This window comes from Microchirus variegatus (assembly GCF_963457635.1).
Source record: "Microchirus variegatus genome assembly, chromosome: 6".
NCBI lineage: Eukaryota > Metazoa > Chordata > Actinopteri > Pleuronectiformes > Soleidae > Microchirus > Microchirus variegatus.
Genome location: NC_139807.1, coordinates 15,077,770 through 15,087,910, shown reverse-complemented (window position 1 = coordinate 15,087,910; position 10,141 = coordinate 15,077,770).

Below are 10,141 nucleotides of genomic sequence, written 5' to 3'. Positions count from 1 at the left end.
CTCCCTGTCACTTCTTCCCAGGGTGGTCTCTGTCTCTGCACAACAACACAACGAGAGCCTTCGCTCTTTCACAGCAACAACAACTCCAGGTTGTCTCCGCCCCTCTCGCGAGACAATCCCATCCCCATAAGTCTCAATTGAACCCCACCTGTAACCATTTGCATAACTGGTGAACTCATAATAACAGGAACACATTAATTCAGCTCATTACAGTATTATTATTATCCTTTTTGAGGGGGTTAACATGCATAAAAACTCTTATAATACAATATTGGTATAGCGCCCGGACCCTCAAGGGCAATGTATCGCGTTTTGCCGATTTGGCGTGTTGTTCCTGGGACCACAGGTAACATATATGGAAGCATGTTATTGTGGTGCTTTCGACAAGGTCCTGCAAAGTGGCAACAATTAAGGTTTTGATGGCAAATCAGTCCGATCCTACTGATAGGCTATAATGCTGTGGATATGAATGTATGTTTCAAAAGGCTAATGGGACATGCCAACAACCTTAAGCCATGAGTAAGAATAAAGACTGGGAGGCAGAGTCTCTGACATTAATTAAATAAATAATTAAAAACAACCATATCAGCCCCCTTATAGCTCATTACATACACAGTTGTCTGTTTTTATTTAAATAGGCGCTGCTACAGTCAGTCAGGCCGCAACGGTCACCTGCTCAAATTCTTTCTTTCGTAATTGTTTTTTAAACGAAAAGCAACTGCTTTCTAAAAGCCAATACTGTGTTGCCAAAAACTTAGTTGACAGGGTGACTAAAAAGATCAATTGCAAATAATCATTTATGATGACTTCTGTATCCCACTATGACAATTACAGCGCACACACACCTGTATGGTAATTCATTAGTGAGACTGTGTGAACATTTTATGCAAAGCAGACAGATGAACAAAATGGCACGATGCACTGGTTCATGTAGTCATTACTGTCATTATTATTCCACATTGTGGCTGCCTGTAATTACCCAGTTGGCTTCCCAGTGCAGCACATGCTCTGAATCCTTTGCATCGCTGTAATGTAATAAACCAAAGTGCTGCAGATCTGTGTCTGACGAGCAGGCAGAGATAAGGAAATCTTTCAAATCACACAATTAAAGCTGCAGTGATTTGTTGCTGTGGTTGTTGGGGTTATTATTCTACCTTTGTTTCCACTTTGTCAACAGAAAAGATGCAACATTATTCAGATGCTGACAGAGGGAGCATTAGTGTGCGTATACAGTGGCAGTGCGGGGGGGGGAGACAAGAAGTGTTTCAAACCGCTGTATGTCTTGACATAAAACAAGTCAATTCCTGTGTGCAGAGTGGAGATGTTGCCAGGCTACATTTTACTAATGGAACACAGAGAGAGTCTCCTGGAGCTGATAGGCTTAGTCAACATTGTGTGAACTCATTTGACAATGGTTTGAATGTAACAGACATTTGTTAATATTTTGGGCCAATTCCAATTCCTATCTTAACCCTCAATCTTAACCCTCAAGCTCAACCCTTAATCTTAACTGGCCCTCAAAACCAAGTGTTGAGGGTTATTTTGTCACTTAGAAATGGGACACCCCTTAAATGCAGATACGTCTTCAGACTGTGGGGGGCAGAATAACGCGAAAGCTGCGTCCAGTCTGTCAACTCCAAAAAAGAAGAAGAACAACACATTTATGTCACGATTATTTATTACGATCCGTTTGTCAGTCAAGTTATTAGGTTGTCAGTTAGTTATAAGATGATACTCATACAAATACCACAACCACAAACATATTCAGCTGACAGTTACCACACACCACGGCTTATTGAAAAGTAAACCATAGCAAGCGATCGCTTGTCCGCACCGGCCGGCTATTGACAAAAGATCGTAAAATAAAAATAAATGTTATGCAACAATGACATCAGTAATCTATAATATGGGCCTAAACTAAGATAATACAATGGTTTTCATCATTTTTATATCTCTTTTAACAAAGAAAATACTTAATTTGTAGCGTACGTGTTTCGCTGCTTTCGGCGCCATCTTTGTTATGGCAAAATACGTAATGCATTCTGGGTAGCCCTTGCTCCCAAGGGTGGTTTCGGAAAAAATCTCAATATTGAGGGCGATACAGCCCTTAAACTTGCCCCTCAACTTAATTTTTCTGAGAATCGGGACAGCACTTGCACTAGAGGGAGCGCGCATTTTGAGATTGAGGATTAAGATTGAGGGTTAAGCAAGGAATTGGAATTCACCCTTAATCCTTAGAACATAGAGCATTTTTTTCCTTAACTATGTTTAAACATACAGAGGCGATCAGAATGTGCAATATAGAGTTTCATATATAATTTTTTTCACCACAACCTATAGGCAATCTGATGAAAAAGATTTTTTACCAGCTATATAAACACACCTGAGCAAATAGTACTCAAAATGATTAAAATCAGATAGAATTTGTGAAATCTGGCCCTGTGAGAGTTGGTGTGAGAATCATCTCACTGCAGTCAGGTGTGTGTGCCACTGATTGGTGTTGATGAAGCTCAGGTGTGGGGAGTGTTCATATACCCTGAGTCTCCAGAGCTCTGTTACGACTCACTGTCTCACCTTCAGAGGTAGTGAGAGGTTCTCCCTGTGGCTTCTTAGGTTGTTGTTGTCATTTTAGTGCTTTATTTCATCAAGCAATCCTGTCGTCGCTCTATACAGTTTCATTGTTCCCCCCCCTTTCCAATCTATCACTATTGTGATTTTGTGGTTATCCCTCTGAGACAACTTTGAGACACCCCTGGGTCCACATCTTCATCCCTGCTACTTTATAGCACTACTTAAAATGCAATATAAAATGAGTCGTAAGTTTGACTCAACAACACATAAGAAGATGAAAAAGCCTGAATATGTGACCTGTAAACACACCCCCAGGATGTCCATATAAGGTGTTGTGTATTATTCCCACGCCAAATTACCATGGGTGCACGTGCGGCACAGATCCGTGCCGTGTGAGCACTCTGGGTTAAGAGTTACAAACTACGGTTGTAAAACAGTTTACAGGAGATTTTACCTTTTCTGCTTTATTATTATTATTATTTTATTTTTTTAATCAGAAAGGTCAAACGCCTAAAGTTTCACACTTATTCTACATGTTCCATCTGTTCAATGTTACATTACACATATTGTTCTTTAAATGAGTGAAAACAATATTTGTTATGTTGTGTTTTTGTTTCCAACCAACATTCATGTGGAATAAAAGGGAAGAGACAGATTGTGTGCACTGACCATATTATGTGGGACGACAGTAGCTCAGTGGTAGACCTCAACTGGAAGGTTGTGGGTTTGATTCCCGGCTTGTGTAGATGTCTATATGGCCAAAACACTTAACCTCAAGTTAGTGTCAGCAGAGCGTGAACGGGTATGAAAGATGCATGATAGAAAAATGCCCTGAACATAGTATGAATGGGGGAAGAAGTGTAGTTTTAAGCAGCTTTGAGTGGTCATCAAGACTAGAAAAGCATTATAAATACAGACCATTTATATAAAAAGTTGACGTATTCCTCTGAATAACCTCTGCCAGTTATTTGTGTGTGTGATCGGTTAACTCGCTCAGCCTAAACACTACACTAAGTCAGTTTTGTTCACGTTGACATGCACAGGCTGCTACAATAAGCGTTTAAACTAACTTGCTATGGATTAAAAAGTCTGCCGCTCTCAGGTTGTTGGGTTTGTAAAGTAGGCTACGCATTGTACTTTTTGAGCAAGTCACTTTGCCAGTGCCTCTTGCGATCGGGAAACTCTCTGGGCAAGCGGATCCTTTTGAAGTCGTCGATACATTTTTTCAGATCCTCCTCCAGCATCTTCCTCTCCTCTTCTTCCTCATCCTCCCCGGGCGGTGGGACACCATTCTCCCTCACGGCAGGTCGCGGCAGTGTCTTTAAGGTGAGGGTGGTGGGACGTTTGAGGGTCTCACCGAGATGCAGCTTTTGGGGAGGAGGAGGTGGAGGAGGAGGAGGAGGAGGAGGAGGTGGAGGAGTAGGAGGAGGATGGCTGGAGGTAGATGATGGTTTGCATGCTGGCGGAGGTGGAGGCAGGTCAGGAAGTGACAGATGAAGGAGGTCATGGCTGTCTGCAGCGGGAGGAGGCAGCAGAGGAGAGTCCAGGGAGGGTTGGTTTCGTGCACTTGGCGTAGTGACGCAGTTGGATTCTGGAAGGCTTTGGGTTCGGCTTGTGCTGCCAGACTCCACCGCAGCACGAGCGGCAGTGGACGAAGAGGCTTCCACTTCAGTCAAAGCTGGGGGGTCGACCGTCGTTACCTTGGAATTGACTGAACCACCTGCAACAAAGAGAAAGCAAGGAAAGTTTGTCCTTTTAGTGTCACCTTTCAACCGCTGCTGTGTTTGTTCTTTTGAGTTTGATGAGCAGATCCATAAACAGTCGTTCAAGACACAGCATTATGAATATTCATATTCATTTATCAAGTCAGGATTTCACAGATTTGTAATGCAAATTTAAGCAATAAATTACCTGCACTATTTATCATTTCACAGGCTTTTACGGAGATAAATCACAACTTAATATTGTATTTTTATGGTGATTTTTGCATATAAATATAGTATTTCACAGCAATATGGCATAGCTGCAAAATTCCGGAACGTCATATGACATAACTGTGAAATGACAGTACACAGCTATCAATTTAGAGTCATTTACTATAAAATGATAGAGCAATCTGCTGAGCAATGACAGTGTCAAAGACGCAATAATTTACCAGTCATGTTATTTGAGTAATGGAAGTAGCTGCCAGTAATTAACAGAAAATGTACAATCAGATAATTTACAGTGAATGTTTGAATGAACTTCTCCCATAGAAGGCGGCTCTGCACGAGCACAGATTAGCTTCTTACCAAAGTGTGTCAGTAGCATGAGGCTGGCACAGACGCAAACACCTTGGCTTTCAGCTTTACAGTCAGTTTTTGTCTCCAAGAACACAAGAGTAAACACATGCTGGCACAGACACTTGTCAGAGCATTACGGAAAGAGAAAATGTGCAGCGAAAGGAGCTTTGGCAGCGGAGGAAACGAAAACACCAGATAAGGAGAATGAAGGACAGTTTCACACTTTTTTCCCTTTTTACTTTTGTTCACATGTTTTATTTCTGGGAGGAAGACGGAGAACGTGAAACCTCCTGACCGGAGCCTGACAAACCGTTTTTTTCACAGTGTGTAGATTTTTCATCTCAGTTCTGTGTGAGGACAGAGAGGGTTGCTGCTGTGCGACTTCTCAGAATAGTTGGAGTGGCACATATACATTGTTTAACCTTGAGGTATTTGAAAGCCCAAGGACCACTTTTAACTGCTCCTCCTCTCTTTACAAGCAGACTGTTTTTAGAAACATGTGGACACTGTCTTTTGATTTTTTCAAATCAAATTTCCCTTACCCACTTCCAGAGGTGGAAAGTAAAGTACTCAAGTTACTGTATTGAATATTTTTTTTGTGTATTTTGTATTTTTTAAGTACAATTTAAAATCAGGATTTTGTATTTTACTTGAGTACGTATTGACTCAAGTATTGTACTTAGTTACTTTATAAATCGGCGACCTTGAGTGTCTTGAAAGGCGCCTTCAAATATAAAGCATTATTATTATTATTATTATTATTATTGTAGAACTTTCTAGCAGTTATTCAGCGCATTCTGTACGGAATCAGAGTGGGATTGTCATCAAAGCAATCGCAATCAAAGCCTTAACATCCAAGGCGCTTCTCATATATAACCAACCCCTTATTCGTGTGTTTTCATCTGTAACTGATCATCAGAACCTGTATGCTTTGCCGGTTTACAACCTATTAAGTAGTGTATTGAATTGTGTTTAGAATAAAACCTCTTAAAGACACTCGAGTTGTCCGCCATACTTGTTCTGGTCGCCCTTTCCAGAGGGTAGTTTATTGAGCTGTAAGAAGCAGCCGATAAAAATCTGGACAGTTGTAAACCGTGGTAGGGATCGTTGTTGAAGAACACGGTGCCGAGCGGGGAACGCCCGTCGTTGAAGAACATCGTCGGGACCACAAAAACGCCACCACAACAAGCAAAAAGCTAAGAGCCAACAGGGCCGTCAAAGGGCTAAAGCAGTCACCGCGACGGAGCAACCGAAGGCGAGCTAACGAGGCCGTTGAAGGCAAAAGAAGTACCGCAGCTGCAAGTAAAGCGGAGCTGCGCCAACTACTGGTAAAGGAACCAATAGTTACTGAGCAAAGTAAAGTGGAGCTGTGTCAACTACTGGTAAAGGAGCCAATAGTTACCGAACAAACCACCAAAGAGTCAACGCTTGGCCGTCAAAGGAGACAAGCCAACGCTGCTGAGACTCAACGCAACTGCTACCACGACATCGAAGAATCGACGTCGCAGGGCGGCCGTATCATTTATCGTTGTTACCGAGGCCCAACTGCTAACCGCCTTTGATCTTTTCAGTTAAACTGATCAAGAGCCAAGAGAAAAGTAAGATGGCTGACAACAAATTAGGATTGGAGGACCGAGAACAGGAGTGGTCCAGAGCGAGAAACGTCCTCACAAAAAACATGCACCTTCTCATCGCCACGGCCAGTTTACCAGGGAGTGAACCGGTCGAAAGAAGTATGGAAACGCTGTTCATCAATTACAAAAACTTCCTTAGCACAAGCTTTGAATATACCGCAACACTAGAGGAGATGGAAGACTCAATGGATGAGGATGAGTTCAAGAGGCGACAGGGCAACGCCCTAGCAAAGAAAAACACCACCATACGAGAGTACCACACTACCATAGAAACACTGTGGTTTACGCAAGCAGAACCTAAAATAGACGCTTTCATTACGGAGTTTAAATCAATTTTTGACAAGACTGAAGCACTCAGTAAAGACAAAACAATACCGCGAGCATGGCAGGAGTACCAAAGTACCAAACTTGACCAAAAACTCGATAAAATCAGAAACGCCGTGAGTACCTGGGAAGACTACCAACCACATGGAACAAAGAAATGGAGATTCCTTTCGTCATTACAAGACGACAAGGAAGATCTGATGGGAAAATGGAAACATCAGTGGGACGAAGACGCTGACAGCAAGGTCACCAGATACCAACGGGAAACCTCCACCAGTACACCACAACCACCGAAACCCAGCACTGCCCCTGTCAACTCCAGTATAAGACAAGAAAGTGGTGCACCACATGGTTCCTGCATGTCCTGGACTAGAACCCCAGTACAGCGGAACTGTCCCCTTGGCGAATCACACCACTTACAAAAAGTGACAACAGGCAGGGCGGTGAGAGCAGCAGCTATCAAAGTCGAAGAACACTCCACAGGGAAGACGAGAGAAAAGGACAGTGAGGAAGTCCGAACAACAGCAAAGGCAGCAACAGAAGCCGCAGCAACGACATCGGTGGAAGGGCACGAGTCAGAAGATGTAACTGACGCGGATGCTTGTGCAGAATCTGAGCCCGCACCGAGTGAGGACAGCTTTGCTCGGGCCGAGGCTGAGACTGAACCAGCGTGCAAAGCTGCAAAGGCCGAAACTGAACCAGCGTGTGAAACTGCAACTGACCCTAGGGCAGGGCCTGAACCAAAGCCAAAACCAGAGGCCAAGGTAGAACCAGAACCGGAGCCTGGGGTCAAGACAGAGCCTGAACTAGAGGTTAAGGCAGAGACTGAAGATGACGCCAAGGCAGAGACTAAAGATGACGCCAAGGCAGAGACTAAAGATGACGCCAAGCCAGAGGTGGATGAGAATTCCGGGCCAGAGATGGGGACCGAATCGCCTAAACCCACCCTGGACGTCGATGATGATAATCCCCTGGGACATGTAAGGCCTCCAGACTCAGATGCTGAGAAGGCCACTGACGAGATGATGGCCTCTACTGAGAAAGACCCAGGTTCAGATGCGGAGAAGGCCGCTGACGAGATGGTGGCCTCTGCTAAGAAATACCCAGATGCCCTCAACCCCATTGGAGTGGTTCTCCTCAGATTCAGGGAGGGTGACATCTCCAAGATGCATAATTCAGTGTGGGTGGAAGAACAAGAAGTCTACATGCATCAATTCTTGTGGAGAGACTCGCCGTCTGATGAGATTGAGGACCACACTGCAGTGAAAGCGAACATGGGAGACGAGCCCACTTCGTACATCGCACAGGCAGCTATGACCGAGACCGCAAAGTTACCCCAGTTCACTGACATCAAAGAGGAAAAAGGAATAATAGAGGAAAACGCCTCCCACAACAACCTACAGCACCGAGATGAGATCCTGAAAGCAGTGCAAAAGACCCTGAAAGGAGGGGTTTTTTACCTTAAACCCTGGGTCCAGTTAGGTCAAAGTGGGAGGAAGGACGAGACAAAACCAACCCAGACTCTGGTGCCATCCAATCAACTAAGGGGAGAAGATAACAACCTTGTGCAAGGAGGATTGTTTCCCTTAATGATGGCCCCTATTAATTCCTCTAAGAAAGGGGAGAAGAAGGGAGCTGGAATTGACCCCACTGAAGAAGAAGTGGAAATAGAGACACCAGGACTCCGGAAACCTCGTTGTGTCCTACTGAGCCAGATTGCCGGGCGGAACAACCCCTGGGATAGAGGCAGGTGGTACAGGGTTAGAATCATCCACCACGTGATGTTTCCAGATGGACCCCCACTAGCGGAGAAGTGGTTGGCTCATACACTGAGAGCCCCTATTCCAGCAAAGTGGGAGGCGACACTGACAGTGAAAGAACTCAAAGTTGAATTCCTAGACCTGTGCCTGGCCACTCAACAGGGAGTCCCATTCCCTGTAACAACGCTTAACTGGTTCGTTGTCAGCAAGGACGAGGCCTCAGGATTGCTGTGGTGTTACAGCAGAGTCCAGAGTTTCAGCCAGGGAGAGCCCGGCGTGCCCCCCGGAGTGCCCTTGGCCCCCAACAACGCCTCAATTAACCATGAGGGCGTTGCCTCACCCTTTGAGTTAATGGCACTTGACCTCTTCGGGCCCTACACTATCAGAGACACTGTTAGACGGAGAAAGAAGAAGATGAAAGTGTTGGGTGTAGTGTTCAGCTGTACGGCATCAAAAGCAATTCACGCTGACATCGTAGAAGACTCGTCAACAGAAGGGTCCTTGAAGACGTACCAGCACTTCGCAGCTCTCAGGGGCCACCCAAGGAAGCTTTGGTTAGATCAAGGGAATTTTGTAGGCGTCAGGCCAGTGCTGAAGGAACTTTATAGGTTTCTAAATAATGTCGGTAAGGACCAGATCCAGGCAAAGGCGGCAGCCGCAGGGACCGATTGGACTTGGGTGTCTCACCCAGCAGACTCTCTACACCGGAACGGAGCAGCTGAAGCAGCAGTCTGCGCGCTCAAAAGAGCACTGAGTAACATTGGTGAGGAGGGCAACCTGACAGCGCCAGAGTTCCAAGCCCTTCCTTACATAGCAGCCAGTCTACCTAACAAGAGGCCTATCGGTGCCAGGGCCCAGGTACGAGATGAGTCGGTAGGAGTTATCACTCCCAGCACGCTTCTGTTAGGTCGTGTTGGGCCCAGCGGGGACACTCAAGGATCTAAATATCCAACCTACCCCGTCTTGAGACTGAGAGCAATTCAAATTGAAGTCAATGAGTTCTGGAAACGGTGGAGCCAGCCGGAGGGCCCGAGCCTTTTCGTCCGGCGGAAGTGGCATACACTTACTAGAAATGGCAATTGGAGGCTTGGTGTGGTTGGCCGACCAGAACGCATTGAGGGGCCAATTCAGGCTAGAGCAAGTCGTAGAAGTATATCCCGAAGCAAAAGGCGTGGTACGAGACTCGAAAGTAAGAACTTGCCAAAGTTGTCCAGTCTCTGGCGGGCATTGCGAGAGAGGCCGGGGGGTGGAAAGTTGCCCCTTCGCCATCCTCCACAGGGATGTCAGGCCGCCGGTAGTCCTACTACCAGTGGAGGAGCAGGAGTAAACCATCGCTGCAGAATACCCGACCTACCCCTCCACCAATCGGTAGAGTGTTTCGGTTGTGGATCAAGACCCCCCCTCCTACTGTCCGCGGGGTGTTTCGGTTAAGGATCAAGACCCCCCCCCCCCAGGATACCGTGAGGACACTTATTCATTCTGGACTGATTGACATGTGATCAATGTACTTTGTTTAGGGAACAAACCTTTAATTACGCACATCGTGTTAAATGTGTAATGCGTGTAGGTA